Source organism: Bos indicus, chromosome 18 (genome assembly GCF_029378745.1).
Source record: "Bos indicus isolate NIAB-ARS_2022 breed Sahiwal x Tharparkar chromosome 18, NIAB-ARS_B.indTharparkar_mat_pri_1.0, whole genome shotgun sequence".
NCBI lineage: Eukaryota > Metazoa > Chordata > Mammalia > Artiodactyla > Bovidae > Bos > Bos indicus.
Genome location: NC_091777.1, coordinates 9,190,888 through 9,216,238, shown reverse-complemented (window position 1 = coordinate 9,216,238; position 25,351 = coordinate 9,190,888). Strand labels below are relative to the sequence as shown.

The window sequence follows — 25,351 nt, the reverse complement described above, 5'->3', positions numbered from 1 at the left end:
AACACACACATCATTTTTTTTTAAATCACCTCTGGAGAGATAACTAGTTAGGTAATAATTGACAGAATTCAAACTGTATTAACAGTAAATGACGAAACCTCTAGCTTGGAGGAGATCTTTCAGTGCCTGTGGTGTGTGGGTCAAGGTTCTTTTCTGACCCAGGGGTGTGTGTGTGTGTGTGTGTGTGTGTGTGTGTGTGTGTGTGTGTATGTAAATCCAAGCAACCACTCTGGAAGGGAAACAGATCACTGATTTCGTCCACATCTGCAGCATTCCTGCCATCTCCCACTGGAGCCAGGCTGAAGGGTTGGATGGAAAAGAGAACACAGAAGTAGAGGAAGAGAGTCTCAGCAAATGAGAAGTGCTCTGGTCTCACCGGAGGAAAGCCAAGCCAGGGAGAGATAACGCTATAATAAAAATATGAGTAATGGCCGATAGATACCTATTTGTGCCAGGAGCCATGTTCAGCTGAGACCCTATTTTCTGCCAAACTCTGCTCCAGGCACTAGCGCTCGAGAGTCAATATGCACAGTCACTCTGAACACAGTATCTCCATGAAATAACTTCTATCACTGTAGTGATTTTATGGGTGAGGACACTGAGGCACACAGAGCTTAAGCAACTTGCCCAAGATCACACAGAAGTGGAAACGAGCAGTCTTATTTCAGAGTTTTATGCTCTAACCACTCTACTGTGCTAGGAGAAAAAAATTAAAGACAATTCGTATATTATGTACTAGCTCTTCTCTATTTTAGCCTCATCTGAAGCATGAAATAGTTCAAGGTGGATGTTACTATGCACATTTTACAGTGTGGAAAATTGAGGCTGGAAGAGGATTAGCTACTTAAGAATAGTGGGTCAAGACCCACAGCCATGACTCAATTTTCTCAAAAGGCAGCACTCGGGAGCATTAATGCTGACAGCCCCAAGAGGTCACCACCCTACTTGGGTTTACAGCCTCGCCTGCTCTGGGCACCTGTCTGGGAGGGACCCAGAATTCTGATCAAGCTGTTGGCATCTCTGGAGAAACAAGAAAAGTCCTCAGTCTGAGGTCGGATTGGCTCTATTCAAATCCAATCTCAGCTCTGCAGCTTAATAGCTAGGTTGTCTTGGGTGGGTGATTCTTTTTCCCTAAACCCTCATCTCCTCAGCTGTAAAATCATAAAAACACTAAGGTGAAGTGCTAAGCACATCCTGCCTGGCACAGAAGGAGCCTCATCAGTGCTGGTAATTTGCATTTTTTCAACAGGAGAGAAAGAACCAGAGGAGGAAAACAGAGCACCTAGTGGCGTGTGGATTTCTCACAAACCCTGGCTGCAGTTAGCACGTGCTGAGGGTGGGGAGGAGGTGGGGGATTGTGTTATTGCTGTTCAGTTGCTAAGTCGTGTCCGACTCTTCTGTGACCCCATGGACTGTAGCCAGCCAGGCTCCTCTGTGCATGGGATTCTCCGGGCAAGAGTACTGGAATGGGTTGCCATTTCCTCCTCCAGGGGATCTTCCCAACCCAGGGATTGAAGCCACGTCTCCTGCGTTGGCTGGTGGATTCTCTACCACTGAGCCATCAGGGAAGCCCAAGGTCAGGTGAGAGGACTCCAGTGATGAATGATGGGGCGGAGGCAAGACTTTGGAGGAAGTGTACGTAGCAGCCCATCAGGTAGGTAGAGCTTTGGATAGGAGTCGGCGAAGCTATTTTCTGGCCTCAGATGAGCCTGAGATGAACCACTGGGCTCAGCCAGCTCAGCTGTAAAGGGAGATAAGGCCAAGCCACCTGGGCTTGGTGCTATCTCAAGACCCAAGGAGGGATAGTTCTTGGACTTCCCTGGTGGTCCAGTGGTTAATCACCTTCTGGATCGTCATCTTCCAATGCAGCAGATGCAGGTTCGATCCTTGGTCAGGGAGGTAAGATCCCATGTGCCTCGCGGCCAAAATATAAAACAGAAGCACTATTGTAACAAATCCAATAGAGACTTTTTAAAAAATGGTCTACATCAAAAAATCTTAAAACAAAAAAGGGAAGACTGGGTGTGAAACTTATTGTGCTGTGGAACCGTGAAGGGGTGACAACAAAGCCCTTATGGAGGTCTCACTTGGGGCAATGGCCCTTCTTGTCTGCTCTCCCAGCCACAAGGACATCAGAAGTTGTCGGCTTCAGGTCAGGGAGCTGAGGGATAAGGATGTGAAATCTTGCTTGGTGAGCCCCGAGATCACCCTCACTCCACACACCCCATTTCTTCCTGTCAGCTGTCCACAAAGCCATCCCCAGAGCGGGTACCTCATGGTCCTTGTGGCCTCCTCAGCCAGGAGGATTCAGTCAAGCTAACTCTGATGTCAGACGGATTCTAGGTGAGGATGCGGCTCTTGGCCAGGGCCCTCTGCACTTTTTCTGGCCCATGGGGCTGGGACCTGACCCCCATGCGGGTTTTCTGACAGTGCACACCCACCAGAGACAGAGCAAATCTTCTCTGGTGGCTGCCCACGTAGCTTCCAAGCTGCTCGATGCTGGGGCCCCCAAGGAGAAAGCAAAAGATGCTGTGATGTGAGGGAAGGGGGTATGCTATATTAAGAATACAAGATTTATTTTTTTATTTTTGTTGAATGTTGATGTACAATGTTGTGTTACTTTCTGCTACACAGCAAAGTGATCCAGTTACACATATAGACACATACTTTTTTATATTATTTTTAATTGTTTAGTATTATTATCATTTTGGCTGTGTTGGGTCTTCGTGGCTGGGCGAGGGCTTTCTCTAGCTGCGGAAGTGGAGGCTCCTCTTCGCTGTGGTGCACAGGCTTCTCATTGCAGCGGCCTCTCTTGCTGCAGAGCATGGGCTGTACGTGCATCAGCTCAGTAGTTGCGGCAGGCAGGCTTAGTTGCTATGTGCCACGTGGGATCATCCTAGACCAGGGATCCAACCCGTGTCCCCGGCACTGGCAGGCAGAGTCTTAACCACTGGACCACCAGGGAAGTCCTATACACATTCTTATTTTAATTTTATTTTCCATTATGGCTTATCATAGGTTATAGAATATAGTCCTCTGTGCTCTACAGTAGGACCTTGTGGTTTATCCATCCTATAGATCATAGAAAGTGAAAGTGAAAATGTGAGTTGCTCAGTGGTATCTGACTCTTTGCAACTCCATGGACTGTAGCCCACCAGGCTCCTCTGTCCATGGAATGCTCCAGGCAAGAATATGGCGTGCGTAGCCATTCCCGACTCCAGGGGATCTTCCCGAACCAGGGATCAAACCCACGTCTCCTGCATTGCAGGCAGATTCCTTGCCATCTGAGCCACCAGGGACACCCTTATACTGGCTAACTCCACCATCCCACTGCATCCCTCCCCTAACACTCTCCCTCTTGGCCACCACAGGTCTGCTCTCCTTGTCCGTAAGTCTGTTTCCTGTTTCATAGATGGGTTCATTAGTGTCGTATTTCAGATTCACATATAAGTAGTATCCTATGATATTTGTCTTTCTCCTTCTGACTTACTTCAATTAGTACGGTAATCTCTAGTAACATCCATGTTGCTGCAAATGGCATTATTTCAAAGAAAACGTGAGCTTTAAAGACTCACAGGACTGAGTTTGAACCGTGACTCTGCCAACTTACTAGCTGTGAGGCATTGGGCAATTACCTGCCCTTCCTGAGACTCAGTCCCCTCCTCTGAAGCAGGGTAGATGGTGGTGGAAACGGAAGGTTTTTACCATTGGGAGAACAGACATGGGACTGCAGAATTCCCGGTTGAAAACTAGTTCAATCCCACCTGATCTTTGGATGTCCTCATTCAGATTGAGGATTCCAGGGCCCTAGTCCATCTGAGGGGCTGCTCTACCTCTGAATGAGGACTTCTTCCATCTGACTGAGCTGAACTGGGTCTCCTGTTCATCCCCATTATTCTATCTCAGAGCTTTCCTCAAGACCATTTTCGCTTGACCAATGTCCCATTTCCGGCAAACTTGTGCTTAGCTTTCCAGGGGGATGGTGCCAATTGGATCAAGTTATTCCTGTTAATGGTGTCAATGAGCCAATGTGTTGCTTCCTTCTGCCAGCGGAGCTCCCTTTTTGAAGGTGCCTTCTGGCCCAGACAGTAAAGAATCTGCCTGCAATGCGGAATACCTGGGTTCGATCCCTGAGTTGGGAAGATGGCAACCCATTCCAGTATCCTTGCCTGGAAAATCCCATGGACAGAGGAATCTGGCGGGCTACAGTCCATGCAGTCACAAAGAGCTGGACACAACCGAGGGACTAACACTCTGAAGACAAGATATCTTATCCCATTTCTCAACCCAGGGAAGGGGGGCAATGCTGAGAATCTGGAATGTATATTTTCTTAGAATCGATGGCTCTTGAGTTTAAAAGGGAAATTTGAAGGAGTAAAACATGGATTCTCTCTGTAACATCCCCACCAAGTGGTCATCTTGTCTACTGCCACTATGCTTCTCATAACAGGCACCAAAAGCCTCTGTAGCTGCCTCTCCAGTTCAGAACATTCAGAGCATTAGAAAGATCTCCTCTAGACTGAATTGTATCATGTCACTTGTCGGTCCTTTTTCACTTAGTATCACACAAGCCAACTTAGTAGTCCCTATTTCATTCAGATATTTGAAGACTACTGTAATGTCTCCTGGAGAAGGCAATGGCACCCCACTCCAGTACTCTTGCCTGGAAAATCCCATGGACCGAGGAGCCTGGTAGGCTGCAGTCCATGGGGTCACGAAGAGTCGGACACGACTGAGTGACTTCACTTTCACTTTTCATTTTCATGCATTGGAGAAGGAAATGGCAACCCACTCCAGTGTTCTTGCCTGGAGAATCTCAGGGATGCGGGAGCCTGGTGGGCTGCCGTCTATGGGGTCCCACAGAATCGGACACGACTGAAGCGACGCAGCAGCAGCAGTAATGTCTCCAAGTGGATGGTCCTCAGTTCTCTCAATTGCCCCTTATGTATAGCAGAATATAATCTGTCTGGTACTTAGTGCCTGAAGCAGCCATAACTTCAAGAGTTGAAACATTTAAAAAAATCATGTTGTTATTTCTTCAATAACTGAAGAAATGTTGTTATAATAATGTAACAGCATGATGACAACGTAATTTATCCAGTAGAGAATGACCTTGTGTTGATGTCACTATGACCCAAATGTCAAGATATGGAGATGGCGATGCCGTCATAATGGGTCATCCCATGGACATCAGGGTGGTCTTGGAGTAGCACAAGGGTTGTCCTGTTTCAAGGTTTTGGATGATAACTAACATTTTAAGTGTTGAGCTGTAATTGTGCAAATATTATATATCTGTTCTCTAGTTCACATTTTGGGGGGGTGGGAAGACAAGCTGATGGTGGTGCTGGATGGAGTCTTTTTTTCTGCCACTGAACTATGGTGGGGTGAAAATGTTGAAATCATTCATTTCAAATAGATCAGATCTAAATTTATTGTATAGGGTTTCAAGGATCCTTAGCAGCCTGGCCTTTCCTAGAATGGAACTTAAGTACTTACTTCTCCTCTGAAAGGTTAGGCCCAGAAGAGGTCACCATATTTTTAGTACAGTGCAAACAGCACAGAATAGAGCAAGATGATCACCTCCCCTGTCCCTGAAGTGATATCTTTAGTTATATGTCCAAAGACTCATTTGCTCTTTTGACAGTAGTGTACTATGGCTTACTCCCATTGTGTTTGCTATCAAGTAAAATTCCAATTTTTGCAGCTTTTTGTCATTTTAAAATTATTTTGGTGTCCAAATTATAAATGTAAGTAAATATCCATGAGTCCATGCTGATACAGATAAATGATTGCTGCTGCTGCTAAGTCGCTTCAGTCATGTCCACTCAAGGAGGTGGAACAGAACTCACACCATGAGGTGTGGGCTGCACATAGTGACTCCCTTCCACAATGCACAGCCTGGAAACTGAGACAGGAGCCTGCCACGGAGAAACGTGAACGAACTCCATCTCAGCCAGGTGATTGAGATCAACTGACCGGGGATAAGTCACGTAATGAAAAGGGCACACTCATCCTTGCCGAACATTCTGCAAAATACCTGGCCAACACTCTTCAAAGCCATCAAAGTCATCAAAAACAAGAAACTGCTAAGGAACAGTCACAGCCTAGAGGAGCCTAAGGAGACATGACAAGTAAGTGTAACGTGGGATCTCGGATGGGGTCCTGGAACAGAAAAAGGATAAGGACATCAGGTAAAAAGTATAGACTTTAGTCAATAATAATGTATCAGTATTGGCTCATTAGCTGTAACAGACACCCCACGGTAATGGAAGATACAGGGAAGAATGGGTGGGAGTACAGAACTCCATAATGATCTTTGTCTCTTAACCAAACAGTTTAATTCATTTTGTTAAATGTGAGTGTTGATATAGTTAGTTTAAACCCAGTATTTTACTGTTCACTTTCTACTGGTCCCTTCTATTCTGTATTACTTTTCTTCTACTTTTTGACCTCTTTTGAATTAATTATTTTTCAGCCCATCTTCCACCCTCCCCTGCCCCATTACATTCACAGTTACATACTTCCAAAAACTAGATTTCTTTCTTTGGCCACACCAGGTCTTAGTTGCATCATCCAACTCGAGGCAGCATGCAAGCCTTAGCTGTGGCATGTGGGGTCTAGTTCACTGACCAGAGACTGAACTCATGCCTCCTGCGTTGGGAGCATGAAGTCTTAGCCACCGGACCAAAGTCCTCAATGGTTACACACTTTTTATGATTCTTTTAATATGTGCTTATGACACTTATCAAAGTCAACATGACTTGGTATTTTGGATCCCTATCTACACAATGAAGGACGTTTGAGCACCGTAACACCATTCCACCCTTCCTGACTTGAATGCTAATGTTGTCATTAATTTTAATTACCTAGATATGTCAAATCACCTATGATACTACTATATTTGTCTTATAAGTCAAATGTTCAGCTAATTTTCCCACAAATGTGTTACCTTTTGTGATTTCTCATTCTTTCTCCTATCTTCACGCTTAATTTTTCTTTGGTATTTTTTCTTTGGTATTTCCTTTAGTGTGGGGGCCAGTGAGGAAATCTCTCAATTTTTGTTTTTCTAAAAATGTCTTCATTTTTTGAAGAATATTTTCACTGGGTATAGAGTTTCTTGTTGGCAGTTGTTTTCTTTCAGCATTTTTTAATGCCTTTGGGGAGATACGTTTTCTGTTTTATCTAGGTCTATTGGATAAGTTCTCAGCAAAAGTGCTGATCCTAATTACCTTGTCTGCTGTTACTGAAAGCAAAGTTCCTCATTCTCTTTTTATACCATCTGGTAAGACTCACCTCTCCCTGTCCTTGTATGATATGTTATTTATATAAAAGTAGAAATCCTGTTAAAAACAGGTCCACTGTGCTAGCCTCCCAGCAACATGTCATGGGGAACATGTCTACATGTATCTTCTATAGCTTTATCTAAGTGTTAAAGTAAGACATTTAATAAAACATTAATTCATTCATCACATATTTATAGAGTTCATACTATGTGCTGGATGCTGTTCTAAGTACTGGGAATACAACAGTGGTGGGTGGGGGGGAAATCACTTCATTCACGCTCTCATAGAGTTTAAAGTCTAGTCAGGGAAACAGACCATTAAATAGCTAATTACAACATAGCTATGAGAGATGTGCCACTGGAAATCATTTTCTCAGGTTGATATTAATCATCTGACATGTCTTTATCTTGCCAACAGTGATATCAAAAGTGACCTTGTCAAATCCTTTGCTGAAATCCAAAGTCAACATGTTTATTCATTCCACCAATCAGCAGAGTACTTTTAATCTGACATATTTATTTACTGGTCAACCATGTTAATTCCTGGGAACTGTGGATTCCTCCTCTAAGATTGCCCAAACCATTTTTTAATAAGACCCATGATGAGGATCTAATTCCCTGCTCTGGTCTGTGGTTTTCAGAAGGCATTTTCTTTCCCTTTTTAGAAAAAACAAAAACTAGGAGTGCAGGGCTTTCGGAACCCTGAAGCATTTCTCAGAGTAATTAATTAATACACAAAACAAAAAGATGTGATATACTATGTCAGAAACAGTAAACATGTGGGGGAAGTGGTAAAAAGGCAAGGTTGTTGAAATGTATTTAAACTTAGGAGATCAGCAACTTAAAAAAAATATATATATATATACACATATGTGTGTTTGCATACCTATATATACACATACATACATACCTCACAATAACCACAAACCAAAATTTTATGATACATACGCACACAGAGAAAAGAAAGGACTCCAAATATAATACTAAAAATAGTCATCAAGTAACAAGGGAAGAGAACTGAAGAAGAAAGGAACAAAAAAGAACTACAAAAACAACCCTGAAACAACAAAATGGCAATAAGTACATACCTATCAACAATTATTTTAAATGTAAATGAACTAAATACTTCAATTAAAAGACATAGAATGGCTGAACGGATACAAAAACAAGAGCCAGATATGTGCTGCCTGTAAGAGACTCACTTCAAATCCAAAGACACATACAAACTGAAAATGAGGGAATGGAAAAAGATATTTCATGTAAATGGAAATGAAAAGAAAGCTGGAGTAGCAATATTTATATCAGACAAAATAACTCTAAAACAAAACTACAAGAGACCAAAAAAAAAAGCCATTGCATAATAATTAAGGGATCGATCCAAGAAGAAGATTTAACAGTTATAAATATATATACATAGCTTCCCCAGTGGCTCAGTGGTAAAGAATCTGCCTGCAATGCAGGAGACCCAGGAGATGCAGGTTTGATCCTTGGGTCAGGAAGATCCTTTGGAGAAGGAAATGGCAGCCTACTCCAGGATTCTTCCCAGGAAAATCCCATGAACAGAGGAGGCTGGCAGGCTGCAGCCCATAGGATCACAAAGAGTTGGACAAGACTGAGTGACTGAGCATACACATAGACAGCAATGTTCATTGCATAATTATTTACAATCGCCAAATCTATGCGGTCGCACAGAGTCGGACACAACTGAAGCGACGCAGCAGCAGCAGCAGCAGCAGCAGCAAGATATGGAATCAATGCAAGTGCCCATAAATTAGTGGATAAAGAAGATGATATACATAAGCTCACATATATACACACACCCACACACAAATGCAAACACACATAAATGCAATGGAATACGACTCGGCTATAAAAAAAAGAACAAAACCTTCCTATTTGCATCAACATGGATGGACCTAGGTAGTACTATGCTCACTGAAACAGCAGAGAAAGACAGATACTGTATGATTTCACGTATATGTGGAATGTAAAAATAAATAAATAAAGACCCAAACAAATGAATACACCTAACAAAACAGACAGAGTCACAGACATACAGAAAAAATAGGCATTTGCCAGAGGGGAGGTGTGGGAGGGGAGGAAAGAAATAGGTGGGGGAGATTAAGTGCAAACTTTTAGTTGCAAAATAAATGAGTCACAGGTATGAAAGGTACAGTTTGAGTCAATAACTATGTGATTCTTTGTGTGATGACATATTGTAACTAGACTTATGGTGGTGATCCTTTTGAAATGTATAGAAATACCAAATCAAGAAGTTTTGTAACAGGAGCTAACATAACGTGGGTCAATTCTGCTTGAAAGACAAAGAAACTTATAGAAGAAGAGATCAGATTTGTGGTTACAAGAAATGGGTGGGGCTGGGAAGGACAGACTGAAGGAAGGCAGTCAAAAGGTAAAAACTCTCAGTTATAAGATAAATTAGTACTAGGAGAAGGCAATGGCAACCCACTCCAGTACTCTTGCCTGGAAAATCTCATGGGCGGAGAAGCCTGGTAGGCTACAGTCCATGGGGTCGCGTAGAGTCGGACACGACTGAGCAACTTCACTTTCACTTTCATGCACTGGAGAAGGCAATGGCAACCCACTCCGTGTTCTTGCCTGGAGAATCCCAGGGACGGGGGAGTCTGGTGGGCTGCCGTCTATGGGGTCGCACAGAGTCAGACACAACTGAAGCGACTTAGCAGCAGCAGCAGCAGCAGTACGTTATATGTGAAGATTGTTAAGGGAGTAAGTCCTAAGAGTTTTCATCACACATAAAAAAATTTTTTTTCTATTTCTTTAATTTTGATCTATACAAGATGATGGATATCCACTAAACTTACTGTGATGATCATTTCATGATGTATATAAGTCAGATCATTATTTTTTAATTGAACTATAGTTGATTTACAGTGTTGTATTAATTTCTGCTATACAGCACAGTGATTCAGTTATACATATATATTCTTTTTATATTATTTTCTATTATGGTTTATCATGGAATATTGAATATAGTTCTCTGTGCTATACAGGAGGACCCTGTTGTTTATCCAATCTATCTAGAACAGCTTCCATCTGCAAACCTTGGCTTCCCACTCCATCCTTCCTTCACCCCTCCGCCTTGGCAACCACAAGTCTGTTCGCTATGTCTATGAGATTGTTTTTGTTTCATAGATAGGTTCATGTGTGTCATATTTTATATTCACACGTAAGTGATCTGGTGGCTTTCTGTTTCATAGATAGGTTCATGTGTGTCATATTTTATATTCACACGTAAGTGATCTGGTGGCTCAGATGGTAAAGAAGCCGCTTGCGGTGCAGGAGACCCAGGTTTAATCCTTCAGTCGGGAAGATCCCCTGGAGGAGGGAATGGCTACCCACTCCAGTATTCTTGCCTGGAGAGTCCCATGGACAGTCCATGGGGTCGGAAAGAGTCAGGCACGACTTAACAATTGAACAACAGCAACAACATGCCCACTGCATCAAGCTTGCTTGCAGGTAAAACCCAAATCTGGGTCTTAGCTTCGTAGAGGAAGGCTTCCTATCTTTAGGTTTAGTAGCACTTTATATTTTTAGTCTCTAGGCTGCTATGTAACTTTCTTAGAAAATCTTCACTGTGATTCTGGCTGATAATTTTCCTGGAACTATAACTAAATAATTGGACTGCAACTTAATCATAAAATTGCCTAAATCAATAGTTTCCAAATTTTTTGCTTCATAGACCAGTAAACTATTTTTTAAGATGCAAGAGATACCCATGGAGTCACCAATAGTTAGTTTTGCCAAGTGAAAATGCATTAGGAAATCAACTACCAACAGTCTACATGAGAAAAGATATTTTAACCCTGAAAAGATGGGCATAGTCTCAGAATAAAATGTGGTCTCATACTGATCGATTTTAACTTTTTAAGAAACTTTCTATCTTGTCCTCCTCTTTCAGGTGTCACCCCCCCCCAAAAAAAATGAAAAAGTTGTCACCAACTGGCAGTGGTGAATTGCCACTTGGGAACCAAAAGGTGAAGGGTAAGAATGGGAAAGGTCTTGCTCTTGAGACAATAGAATTTCACGCTTAAGAGACGTAGGGAATAAGTTATGGGTTCTGTGGGTAGGAAACAGCATCCCAATTGTTAAAAATTTTGGCTGCACCAGGTCTTCATTGCAGTTTCCAGGCTCAGTAGTTGTGGCACTTGGGATTTTCTAGTTGAGGACCGTGGGTTTACTTGCTCCACAGCATATGGGATCTTAGTTCCTCAACCAGGGATTGAACCTCGTCCCCTGCATTGGAAGGTGGATCCTTAACCACTGGACCACGCAATCCCAATGTATTTATCTCTGTTCTTGTTTGGGGGCCCATCCCCTTCTTGACTCTTAGTACTGACCACAGCAAGGGGCAATAAACAACAAGCATCAAAAAATGGAAAGGCCAGATACACACTTCCCCTCTAAGTTACATAAGTAAGTTTAAGCAGATCACGAGGTAGTTCTCCTCCTGCCAAGTAGGTTTGTAATCTCAGTTAGAAAAAGATTTCAATATTCCTCTGCCACTTGATGGTAATTTGGGCTTTATGTTCACACAGATATATAACTCGGATATTTCCAAGTCTGGCCTCTGAGACCTTCTTTCTCTCTCTTAAGGCTGGAGTCCTAATGCGTCATCAGAACTCAACATTATCCCTGAGGATTTGGGAGGAGTTCCATTTCTCATAAAGCATTTCTTGCCACCAGTAGGTTCAGGGAGGTCTGGCTCCTATAGGCAATTGGGTTCCCTTGGACCCCAGAGATTCCCTTCAGGCTACTGCATGGGAGCTCGGAGCCTCCCCTTCACATGACGGGAAGACAGCCCCGATTGTGGTCAGCAGAAAGGTGAGTCGGGACAGGCTGCACTGTTCAACACCCTGGCCCACAGTGGCCTGTAGCACCAGGAAGGCAAGGCTCCCTCCGAGGACAGACCTCCGCTGTACGCTGCAGGGTGGGAGGCGGCCACTAGGAGGCGGCGCAAGGCCCACAGAGCATCAGCGGCTTCCACCCCTACTCTGTGAAAGCCCTTGGCCCTGCCTGCTACTGCTGCTGCTGCTGCTGCTGCGTCGCTTCAGTCGTGTCCGACTCTGTGCGACCCCATGGACTGCAGCCTACCAGGCTTCTCCGTCCATGGGATTCTCCAGGCAAGAACACTGGAGTGGATTGCCATTTCCTTCTCCAAGCATGAAAGTGGAAAGTGAAAAGTGAAGTCGCTGAGTCGTGTCCGGCTCTTAGCGACCCAACGGACTGCAGCCTACCAGGCTCCTCCATCCATGGGATTTTCCAGGCAAGAGTACTGGAGTGGGGTGCCATTGCCTTCTCCCTGGTCTGCAGCATTTTCTCAGGCTAGTCCTCTCCCCAGTGCTCGACTCTGCTTGCTTCCGGTACTTTTGTGCTAATAAAATAATTGAGTGGAACAGCAACCAGTGAAACGAAGGCAAGTTTAGCTGTCCTGGTTGAAGCCCAGGTGAGGCACGGGCAACCTTCCTGCTGGGCTTTTCTATCACCCCTGAAGCAGCCCCAAGGCAGGACCCGAGGGCTCCTGGACCTGTGACCAAATGATCATTAATTTAATCTAAACTTGCTGTGAGGAACCCAAGGAGTGGATAACATTTTTTGCTAGAATCATACAGATAAGGGGGGCTTCCCAGGTGGTACAGTTGGTAAAGAATCTGCCTGCTACTGCAGGAAATGCAAGAGACCTGGGTTTGATCCCTGGATAGGGAAGATCTCCTAGGGAAGACCCCCTGGAGGAGGAAATGGCAATCCACTCCAGTCTTCTTGCCTGGAAAGTTCCATGAACAGAGGAGCCTGGTGGGCTACATAGTCCATGGGGTCGCAAAGAGTCAGACATGACTGAACAACTGAGCACACACACACACACGCACACACACACATACAGTGAGCATCAGAATTTGGTATATGACCAGGGTTCTTGCTGTGTGTGTGTGTGTATGGGTGTATATATGTGTATGTGCATATGTGTATATGTATGTAGGTGTGAATATATATGACTCTGTGTATGTGTATGGGTGTGTGGGTATCTGTGGGAGTGTATATGTGTACGTGTGGGGGTGAGCGTGTCTCTGTGTGTGTGTAAGTGTATGTATGTGTGCCTGCTTTGTGTGTGGGGAGAGCTGGTGTGAGTTCCATCCTTGTTCCATTACAACTCTCAAGCCCAGCTGCTAAGCATCTCCTTGAGCTCTGCAGACTGTACACTGGAGATAATATTAATAATATCTCCTTCGTTGTGTTCTTAGGGGGATTGTATGAGCTCAGTGCTTTAAGAAGGCTTTCTTATCTCTCCTTGCTATTCTCTGGAACTCTGCATTCAGTTGGGTATATCTTCCCCTTTCTTCTTCGCCTTTTGCTTCTCTTCTTTTCTCAGCTATGTGTAAAGCCTCCTTAGACAACCGTTTTACCTTCCTGCATTTCCTTTTCTCTGAGATGGTTTTGGTCACCACCTCCTGTACAATGTCATGTACAGGTTAAGTGTTTCATACACTGTCAGGTCCAAAGTGCTCATTCAACAATGGCTAACTTCAATGGTTGACTTCAGGAATCTCAACCTTATTCCTGAGTAAGAAGATCATCCTGACCTTCATTTTCTGTACCTTTTTGACGACATTTCTATCCATGGAGACTACAGCCAACTTTGCCTTTAGGAACCATGTATGACTGTAAATTGAAGAGTGAAGCAATGAGGGTGTATGGGGTGGAGTGAGGTACTAAAGTCAAATACTAACAGGTTGATGTAATAATTGGTGTTTGTCTATTTCGTGGTTCATCGATTATTTACTAAGTGTCCATTCAGCACCAATAATTGGAAATACAGACCTCTCATTGTCCTTGAGGGACTCAGTGTGAGTAAAGGAATAAGGTGTATTCATGAATCCATTGTCCTTTCCTCCCATACATTGTATATCAGAACAATAATATTAGTAAAGAGACAGCTTGAAAGATCCATCTTGAAAGATCCATAAATACATTTGGATTTATCTACTTGGAGACTGACAAGGGTTCTCCATCTACATAGCTCCACTTCTGATGAATACATTAAGGAATCAACTCCAAAATTTTTCTGTTTCCAAATACTCCTCTCTCTTCTTAATCTACCCTTAAATGTCTTGATATTAGTCTCCATCTCCTGCCTCCACTTCCCTTCCTCGCTCTTAGAAAGAACTGGAGTGTGAGAATTCTACCCTGAATAGAGGGGATAATGACATGAAAGCCCCAGTCTCACCAGGCTGAATGTTTTCCCAGCTCCTTCCCACAAGCAGACTTCCCTGGTGGCTCAGACGGTAAAGCATCTGCCTACAATGTGGGAGACCTGAGTTCAATTCCTGGGTCAGGAAGATCCTCTGGAGAAGGAAATGGCAACCCACGCTAGTCCTCTTGCTTGGAAAATCCCATGGACAGAGGAGGGTGGTAGGCTACAGTCCATGGGGTCAAAAAGAGTCGGACACGACTGAGCGACGGCATTTTCACTTTCACTCTCCCACAGCAGAAGAGAGGCCATGCATCCCCTTGGGTGTTGGTCAGCCAGGCCAGAGAAACACCCCCATCAAGCAGCGATGCAACAGGCCTCTCGAAGTAACTCTTGAGCATGGCCTAGAGATAGCAACTGCTTTTCTCTGATCCATGACGAGATGATGATCATCAACACGGACAATGTACTGAACTCTCTTAAGACTGAATATTTCACTTAAAGGATTATCAGTGGAGAGTATACCCTTCCTCTCTTTTTGTCATTAAAATATCTATTTGTGTATGAAACAGTGGTGATAGGATATCACAGTTTGGTTGTTTTTTTTTTTTTTTTAATATATTTAATTTCCTTTCTTTTAAAAAAGCTTTTGTATTTTTGGCTGTGCTGGGTCTTAGTTGCAGCATACAAACTCTTAGTTGCTGTATGTGGGATCTAGTTCTCTGACCAGGGATTGAAGCTGGGCCCCCTGCCCTGGGAGCATGGAGTCTTAGCCACTGGACCACCAGAGAAGCCCCTTGGTCGTTGTTTCTGTTTTGATTTCCTTGGCAAAATTAAAAGTTGGCAAACCAACGTGTCTCCCCAGATTTTGATCTGAAATTTTACCAGCGTTCAAAATTCAAAAATGTGACAGTCCCGCTAACACACCACATGGTGGATCTGAGTAAGACAAACCTTGCGTATAAATCCAGCTCTGTTACTTCCTTGATTGCATGAACTGCCCTGTCTTGTCTGAGCCACAGGCTGCTCACCAATTGTTCATTTGCTCAGTCCTGTCCGACTCTTTGCGACCCCATGGACTTCAGCACACCAGGCCTCCCTGTCCATCACCAACTCCCGGAGTTTGCTCAAACTCATGTCCATTGAGTTGGTGATGCCATCCGACCATCTCCTCCTCTGTCATCCCCTTCTCCTCCCACCTTCAGTCTTTCCCAGCATCAGGGTCTTTTCCAATGAGTTGGCTCTTCACATCAGGTGGCCAAAGTATTGGAGTTTTAGCTTTAGCATCAGTCCTTCCAGTGACTATTCACAGTTGATTTCCTTTAGGATTGACTGGTTGGATCTCCTTGCAATCCAAGAGACTCTGAAGAATCTGATGCCTTCGAACGGTGGTGCTCATCAATAGTGGGATAATAATTTGTACCTCATATTGGTTATAATCTATGTGTAAATGACCTGGCATATTAGAGACTTTTATGGCAGCCATTATACAAAAATCTTTTTGACGTCAGCAAAAACTCTTGCAATAGATTTTTTTCACTTCCTGTCCCTTCTTGGAATTTACAAATTGAAAAATAGGAGCCACAGGCAACCAATGCACCACTTGGTGTGGGCTCTTTCCTATGGTCATGGCTCCAAGGCTGAAGGTTCACAGGAGACACACTGACATCTGTATCTCCAGAAGGGAGATTAAATCTCGGATGAATCTGTTAGAAGGAAGACATTTCAAAATTTGAGAGCACAGCTGAATGCCACAAGTAAATTATACCATAAGCCAGATGTTCCAGGAACTTCTTTTCCTTTTTTTTTGCCTGAAGGAAAAGTTTTAGTTCATAAAGAAAACAATGAGCAGAAATTGTTATCGCAGAAGTGTTCATGGTTATTTAAAATGAGACCATTTGAAAATAATCAAAGAGGTGCACAATAATTTACAGAGAAAGTTGTTCATTTCAGTGTTATTTATCATGTGTTAAATGCAGAAACATTCTAAATGGCTTACCATAAAGGATATGTTATATAAATTACGGCACTTTCATTTGATGGACTGCTATACAGCCATTAAAATTGTGTTGTTGGAGAATATTTAATGTCTTGAGGAAAGGTTTGCAATATTTTTGAGCACAGAGAGAGCAGATCACAAAGTAAAATATATAATGTGATCATATTTCATGCCCTTATCATCCAGATATCAGTTGGAACTTCTTAAACTTTGGGATCCAGATAAGATTGTCTCAAATTCCCAGTCCCACAGCCTGGGGAAGTCAAAGCCTCACCAAGATTTCTCCAAGATCCTAAGGACCTACCTTCTCACTGTTCCTTCTGCTTCTTCTAAGTCATTGCTTCTCTCTATCATTTTGAATTCAATGTGAAACCCAACCTCTCTTTTCTATTTGCAAAACAAAACTGAAAGCAGTAAAGTCAACTGTATTGAACTTCCTTCTACCTTCAGTGGCTTTGGAGTTCAGGTAGGAGAGATGGACAGGATGGAGGAAAAATTCTACCACTGTAGTGGAGTGAATCGTTAGCATATGTTCAGGTCCTAAATCCACGAACCCGTGAAGGTGACATTATTGGAGGGGAGGGGGTCTTTGCATATGTAATTAACATAAGGATCTCTAGATAAGATCATTCGGGATTAAGACAACCCCTAATTCCCATGACAGGCATCTGTGTAAGACACAGAACAGAGACCGAGGGAGATGGGTTGAATACCCTGGGAAGATGGAGGCAGAAACTGGAGTTATGGTGCCACAGCCAGGGAATACCTGGAGCCACCAGAAGCTGGGAGAGACAACGAAGTTCCTCCCCTAGAGCCTTCAGAGGGAGCACAGCTCTGCCCATACCTTGAATTAGGGCTTCTAGTCTTCTGAACTGTAAGAGAACAAATGTCTCTTGTTTAAGCCACCAACTGAAGCAATAGAGAGTGAAAAAGCTGGCTTAAAACTCAATGTTAAAAAAACTAAGATCATGGCATCTGATCCCATCACTTCATAGCAAATAGACGGGAAAAAATAGAAACAGTGACAGACTTTATTTTGTTGGGCTCCCAAAAAACTGTGGACAGTGACTTCAGCCATGAAATTAAAAGATGGTTGCTCCTTGGAAGAAAAGCTATGACCAACCTAGACAGTGTACTAAAAAGCAGAGACATCACTTTGCCAAACAGTCAAAGCTGTGGTTTTTCAGGTAGTCATGTGTGGATGTGAGAGTTGGACCATAAAGAAGGTTGGACGGCATCATCAACTCAATGGACATGAATCTGAGCAAACTCTGGGAGATAGTGAAGGATGGGAAAGCCTGGCGTGCTGCAATTCATGGGGTCACAAAGGGTCACACATGACTGAGTGACTGAACAACAACACAGCCACCTAGTTTCTGGTCATTTATTATGGAAGACCCAGGAAACTAACACAATCACCTAAGTGTGTGCAACGGTAGAGGGAACTGTACCTACTAACAGGGGCCTAGGCGTCCTCCCACCATCACCTCAGTGAGTGTCACCGACCTCATGGATGCTCCTTTGAGCTTCTCGCACTCTGTGTAACCCCCTCCTCTTCCTCCTTCCCTTCCTGTCCCATGGACACCCACTCCTCCTCCTTCCATCCTGCAGAACTCTCTGCTCACAGCTCACTCTAATGCCCCAATTTACATATCCCAAACTTGCTTAACCACATCCTTCCCCATCTCAGTGAGGGCAAGGCCACCCTTCCAGTGGCACAGCGCTGGACTTCCCTTCACTCTGATCTCTGACTCAGTCAGTTCAGTCGCTCAGTTGTGTCCGACTCTTTGCGACCCCATGGACTGCAGCATGCCAGGCTTCCTGTCCATCACCGACTCCCGGAGTTTGCTCAAACTCATGTCCATTGAGTCAGTGATGCCATCCAACCATCTCATCATCTGTCGTCCCCTTCTCCTCCAGCCTTCGATCTTTCACAGCATCAGGGTCTTTTCCAATGAGTCAGTTCTTTGCATCAGGTGGACAAAGTATTGGAGTTTCAGCTTCAGCATCAGTCCTTCCAATGAATATTCAGGACTGATTTCCTTTAGGATTGACTGGTTGGATCTTCCTGCAGTCCAAGGGACTCTCAAGAGTCTTCTCCAACACCATAGTTCAAAAGCATCAATTCTTCAGCGCTCAGCTTTCCTTATAGTTCAACTCTCACATCCATACATGACTACTGGGAAAACCATGGTTTTGACTAGATGGACTTTTGTTGGCAAAGTAATGTCTCTGCTTTTCAATATGCTATCTAGGTTGGTCATAACTTTTCTTCCAAGGAGCAAGCGTCTTTTAATTTCATGGCTGCAATCACCATCTGCAGTGATTTTGGAGCCCCCCAAAATAAAGTCTGACACTGTTTCCACTGTTTCTCTATCTATTTCCCATGAAGTGATGGGACCAGATGCCATGATCTTAGATTTCTGAATGTTATTTTAAGCCACTTTTTCACTCTCCTCTTCTACTTTCATCAAGAGGCTCTTTAGTTCTTCTTCACTTTCTGCCATAAGGGTGGTGTCATTTGCGTATCTGAGGTTATGGATATTTCTCCCAGAAATCTTGATTCCAGCTTGTGCTTCATCCAGCCCAGCATTTTTTATGATGTACTCTGCATATAAGTTAAATAAGCAGAGTGACAATATTTAGCCTTGACATACTCCTTTCCTGATTTGGAACCAGTCTGTTGTTCCATGTCCAGTTCTAACTGTTGCTTCTTGGCCTGCATACAGGTTTCTCAAGAGGCAGGTAACGTAGTCTGGTATTCCCAAATCTTTAAGAATTTTCCATAGTCTGTTGTGATCCACACAGTCAAAGGCTTTGGCATAGTCAATAAAGCAGAAATAGATGTTTTTCTGGAACTCTCTTGCTTTTTCAATGGTCCAGCGGATGTTGGCAATTTGATCTCTGGTTCCTCTGCCTTTTCTAAATCCAGCTTGAACATCTGGAAGTTCATGGTTCACATATTGCTGAAGCCTGGCTTGGAGAATTTTAAGCATTACTTTACTAGCGTGTGAGATGAGTGCAATTGTGTGGTAGTTTGAGCATTCTTTGGCATTGCCTTCTTTGGGATTGGAACGAAAACTGACCTTTTCCAGTCCTGTGGTCACTACTGAGTTTTCCAAATTTGCTGGCATGTTGAGTGAAGCACTTTCACAGCATCTTCTTTTAGGATTTGAAAGAGCTCAACTGGAATTCCATCATCTCCATTAGCTTTGTTCGTAGTGATGCTTCCTGACTCAACCCACAGCCCATCCATCAACAATCTTGTGGGATATGCCTTTAAAATTTACCCACTACCTGACAACTATGCTTCTACTCACCTGGTCCAAGTGACCATCACCTCCTTCCTGGATGTCTGGTCCCACCCTTGTCTCCCTATAGTCTGTTCTCAACCAAGCACTGCAGAAACCCTTTCATAACCTTAATGCTATCACATCACTCATCTGCTGAAAACTTGGGTAAAAACCAGAATCTCTAGATGGCTCCAGGCTAGATTACCCGGCTCTTGTTGTTTTTGATCTCTGACTTCTGTTCCTTTATTCATTCCATTCTAGTCACAAGGGCCCCCTTGCCAACTCTTCAAACACACAGGCTGGACCTTGCCTTGAAGCCTCACTTTGGCTCTTCCCTCTGCCAGGAATACTCTTGTCCATTTGCTTATTTCACTCTCCTTCTATAATTCCTTCTTCAAAGTCTCCTGCTCAGTGACCCTGCTCCCACCTCCCTCCCCCTCAATATGCTGCAAATTTTCTCATGAAAGCCTAAGTAACAAACTCATGGCAACAACAAGGGCTACAATCTGTCTACTCTTTCTCTCTACCAAAAATTAAACAGTTGTCATGAGAATGTTGTTATGTTTATTCAAACTGAAATACAAACTCATTTTTTCCCTAACAGATGATCATTAAATGTAATTTGGGGCATATAACTCAGAAAGAATTCAAATACTTTGATCTGCCTGATTGATTTCATAATGTGGAATGCTTGTGATACGTTGAATATTTTCCATAAGTTAAATGAGGTAAATCTTCACTTACAGAGTTGTTTTAAGAGATAGTTAAGACACATGATAAGACTGTGTTCACAAGATTGCATTTGTGTTGAAATGAACACTCTTTTGATTTACCCAATTCTGAGAACACTTAGTTAAATAAGATGCTTCTGAAAGAATGAATGGCAGGTCATTCCACAGGGCGATCTCAGGGATAGGCAGGAAGCCTTTCTCCTGGTATATTCTCTGAACCTTCCAGATTCTCAACACCCTGTGGTCCACATCGTGCCTTTGGTCCCCAACATCCTCCCCTGTATTGCTCCATTTCATGTCCTTCTCTCTTACGGAAGGCTCTCTCTCAGCTTCGTCTCGTTTCACAGGACTTAGGGGAGTGATGCAGGGGCCAGGTGTCTTTGGATCCTGGGAGAGAAGGAAGGAAGAAGGCAGGCAGCTTCAGAATGGAGATGATCAGATATTGCAGACCACCAAGGTTAGCTTGCTGACCGCTGGAGTGCTCCTCTGGTTAGGAAGCCATCAGGAAAACAGTGAACATAGAAGAAATAGAGAGAATGAGGCCAGGAGACTCTGCAAGGCAAAATTAAACTGAAATGAAAATGAAGGGGAAAAAATGAAGTATGAAAATGGTCCGGCCAATGTCAGGTGTTGCTGGAGATGAGGGATTCACTTCTGGATATCAGGTTAAGATAAATGGACCATTCCCATAAATACATCCCAGTGCCTGTTCATGTATATTTGGGAAACGTCAGCTCAGGGTTCAGAACTGAAACCAAGAGAAATGAAGTGTTCTTTTAAGTGAAGGATGTAGGCATGAAAGAAAAAAAAGACAAGATTCAGTCTTAGGTTTTAACTCAGTTAGGAGGTGGGAAGAAAATGCAGTTTCTGAAGAAAGAAAATGGAGAGGAAAGGATGAAGGGGAGTGAGAAGACAGAGAAGAACATAAATACAGAGTGTTAAGGAGAAGGGATTCTGTATGAAAATTTTAGGGTAAGCAATTCTGTCTGTGACAGGGTAATTCAAATGCATGACAACAAGAATGCGAAGCTTCTTTACAAAAAGAAAAATCTAAACAAATGGTAAATTTTGATTTGTCTTATATAACTGAATCTCTAATGAAACATGTTTGTGAGAATTGCATTTAATATCATGTAATGAACTCACAGCATTCACAACACTTGCCTATGGTTTTATAGATGCATCTGAATAGCATATACGTTGCTTTTCAAGAAACGCCACCTGAATGTTCCTTACAAACAAAGATGGAGAAATAAAAGGAACTTAATCTCGGTCCTGTGCACCACCTATTCATATTACATCGTGCTACCACGGTCTCTGAGGGAAGAGAACATTTGGGTGTGCTGTGGGTTAGGTAAACACCCACTAAATATTGATGCAAGCATAATTAGAATGACTGAAATAATCCTGGCATAAAATTACCCTCGCAGTTAGAAGAGAGACAAAATGAAGTAATTTGATCATGAAAATTAATACAAGTCAACTCTCAGTTTTCAATGCAGCTAATTGAAAACTACTTATTATTCAAACCTCTTTCCCTCCAGGTTTGTACTTTTTTCTTTGCCCTGAGAAAGAGGGCAGGGAGAGGAGCAACCCCGGGAAAAACTATAGAGATGGTGGAGAAAGAGAATCATTTTTATTTTTCTAAGGCAGTGGCTCCTAAACTTGTATTGATTTTGCCACCCATGGCACATTTTTGTGGGCATGTCCAGGGTGAAAGGACATCTGGTCCTCTTTCACTCCATGTTGAAATGACGAAATGGCATTTATTGTAGTTGAGTAACAGTTTTATTGAGATATAATTCACAGATTATACAACTCACCCATTTAAAGTACATAAATCAGTGGTTTTCAATATTCACAGAAGTATGCAACTGTTACTATATTTTATCACCACCACACCCCTCAAAATGCCTACTGGTAGTTCCTGGGATCACTTTCCAAACGAATGACTTGCACTTGAATCCTTGCCTCAAGATCTGCTTCTGCAGAAACTCAAGCTAGAACATGGTGGTTCTCCCACAATCCAATCACCGGAATTCCTAGCAAAGTCTATTCTGAGGTATGTCACCCGCTCCTAAGAGGACTCCCCACATAGAATAAGGAAATATTGATGGGGTTTGTGCTTTATTTCCTAAAGGGAATTCAAAAGAAGCAGGTCTAGGACTTCTCTGGTGGTGCAATGGATAAGAATCTGCCTCCCAAAGTAGGGGACACAGGTTTCATTCCTAGTCCAGGAAGATTCCACACACCAGGAACAACTGAGCCCAAGCTCCGTAACTACTGAAGCCCACACGCTCCAGGACCCATGAGCTGCAACTATTAGAGCCTGTCCTTCTGGAGGGGAGGGAAGATGCATCTGTCTTTCTGAGTTCGTATTGCCATAATGATCCTTTTTCTGTGGCCCTAAGGAGCAAGTCGACAATGCTGGTTTGCACAGGTTGGGCATCTCATTCATAGTTCTTATTGTTGTTCAGTCGTTAAGTCACATCTGACTCTTTGCAACCCCATTGACTGCAGCACACGAGGCTTCCCTGTCCATCACCAACTCCCAGAGCTTGCTCAAACTCATGTCCATCAATTCGGTGATACCATCCAACCATCTCATCTTCTATTATCCTCTTCTCCTCCTTCCTTCAATCTTTCCCAGCATCGGGGTCTTTTTCAATGACTCAGTTCTTCACATCAAGTGACCAAAATATTAGAGCTTCACCTTCAGCATCAGTCCTTCCAATGAATATTCAGGACTGATTTCCTTTAGGGTTGACTGGTTTGATCCCCCTATAGTCCAAGGGGCTCTCAAGAGTCTTCTCCAACACCACAGTTCAAAAGGATCAATTCTGTGGTGCTCAGCCTTCTTTATGGTCCAACTCTCACATCCGTACATGACTACTGGAAAAACCATAGCTTTGACTATCCAGACCTTTGTCAGCAAAGTGATGTCTCTGCTTTTTAACACGCTGTCTAGGTTTGTCATAGTTTTCCTTCCAAGGAGCAAGTGTCTTTTAATTTCATGGTTGCCATCATTGTCCACAGTGATTTTGGAGCCCAAGAAAAGAAAATCTGTCACCACTTCCACTTTTTCCCCTTCTATTTTCCATGAAGTGATGGGATCAGATGCCATGATCTTAATTTTTAAACATTGAGTTTTAAGCCAGCTTTCTCACTCTCCTCTTTCACTTTCATCAAGAGGCTCTTTAGTTCCTCTTCAATTTGCCATAAGGGTGTGTATCATCTGCCTATATGAGGTTGCTGATATTTCTCCTGGCAATCTTGATTCTAACTTGTGACTCATCCAGCCTGGCATTTCGCATGATGTACTCTGCATGTAAGTTAAATAAGCCACAGGAAGAGAACTGGTCAAACGGGAGCAAGGGGAGCTGAGAGACGGGGAGATGGAACTCTGATGATGTTTAAGACTCTGAAGCTAGATCCAACTTTTGAGCTTCAAGCTACAGCAGCCAATCATTTATTCCTTTGATTTACCCATGCTAGGATAGATTTCTATGATTTGCAAGCTGATTAACATGGTTGGTATCTACATTCTTCAATCTTTGGAAACAGTAAAGAACAAAAGTGGCAAAGGCAAGCTTCACTATCTCTGGGGGTCTTTTGTGTTCTAATAAGAAAGCTTCAAATGCTTGAGCCCTGAGCAGAAAGCCCTTGGCCAAGATACTCAAAATAACATGTAGTTTTAATCAGTGCTATGTAAACAACTTAATCCAAGAAGGGAAAAGAAAAACCATTGACCCAGATAGGATATTGGTAATTCTGAATAAGTGCTACAAATGCTTATAAAAGAATGTTAAGATGCCTAATTGCTGAGTAAATGAAATATAAATATCCATTTTGTTACTTGGAGAGTTCTTTAATATGTAATGGGGAAAACGGTGTATTGAATGCACTGTAAGCAATAAATGCCTGTTTCCTTTTCTAAAACAAATCAATTCTTGAAACCATTAACCAGCATTTAAATGTAACTCTATTTTTTTCCCATTTATTTCTCCCTTTTGAATCTTTCTCATTAGTGGAAGGAAATAGGTTTATCCAGGAGATAGAGCAGCATGGTGGAATAAGCATGGAGTGGAGTGGGATTTGGAGCCTGAAGCCTTGCCTTTTAACCCCAGCTCTGCCAATTACTAGTTCTGTGACCTTGGGTAAGTCACTAAATCTTACCTGGGTTCCAGGTGTAGCAAGAGACTACTGTTAGGAATCTCTTACCCACATCGGAGAGTCGTAGTGATAAAAACCTTTTAGGGCAGCGTCTCTCAGTCTTTATTGGTCATAGGAATTCCCTGGGGACTTCCAAATTTCACAAGAGCTTTGCAGATTCTTGTGTTTGGAGTGGAATCCAAGATCTGCATTTTGAATAAGCTCCCAGTGATGTTGATGTGGCTGCCTTCACACCTTGGGGTAACAAGGTAGAGGGTAACTTCCAGGCTCACAATGATTTTCCTCTTCTAGAAACTGCCCTGGATTTTAGTGATGGGCTATTAATAGTTGCTCTTAACCCACTTGCCATAGCTGTATCCCCATAGCTTATACCCCCTTGCCACCTCTACTACATTAGAGGTGATTTCTGACCCAACCAGGGTCAAAAGAAGGTCGCATCCACAAATCTGGTTTTGAACAGACAACCAGAGTTGGGACATTCACTCACTTGCTCATTCATTCAGCAGTTCTTTTCAAATTCTCTCTATGCCAGATACTCTAACAAGCAGTAGAGATATACTAGTTCGATAAAGCAGGTCTCTGGCCTCACAGAGCATTCATGATAGTACTGTACAAGATAATTTCAGATAAGCTAAGTGCTTTGAAATG

General features: G+C 43.0%; 1 long non-coding RNA gene across 3 annotated transcripts in view; it reads left to right on the top strand.

Annotated features, from left to right (window-relative positions):
* The window catches only part of LOC109572994 (uncharacterized), a 28,207-nt gene that overhangs the window by 1,434 nt on the left and 1,422 nt on the right, over positions 1-25,351 (top strand). The window contains exons 2-5 of one of the 3 annotated variants that reach the window (XR_002182887.2): positions 5,898-6,131; positions 11,223-11,305; positions 11,918-12,145; positions 24,559-24,687. This is a non-coding gene — a long non-coding RNA (uncharacterized lncRNA). The remainder of the gene's footprint in view (positions 1-5,897; positions 6,132-11,222; positions 11,306-11,917; positions 12,146-24,558; positions 24,688-25,351) is intronic. The other 2 variants (XR_011561418.1, XR_011561417.1) reach the window with 2 other exon arrangements.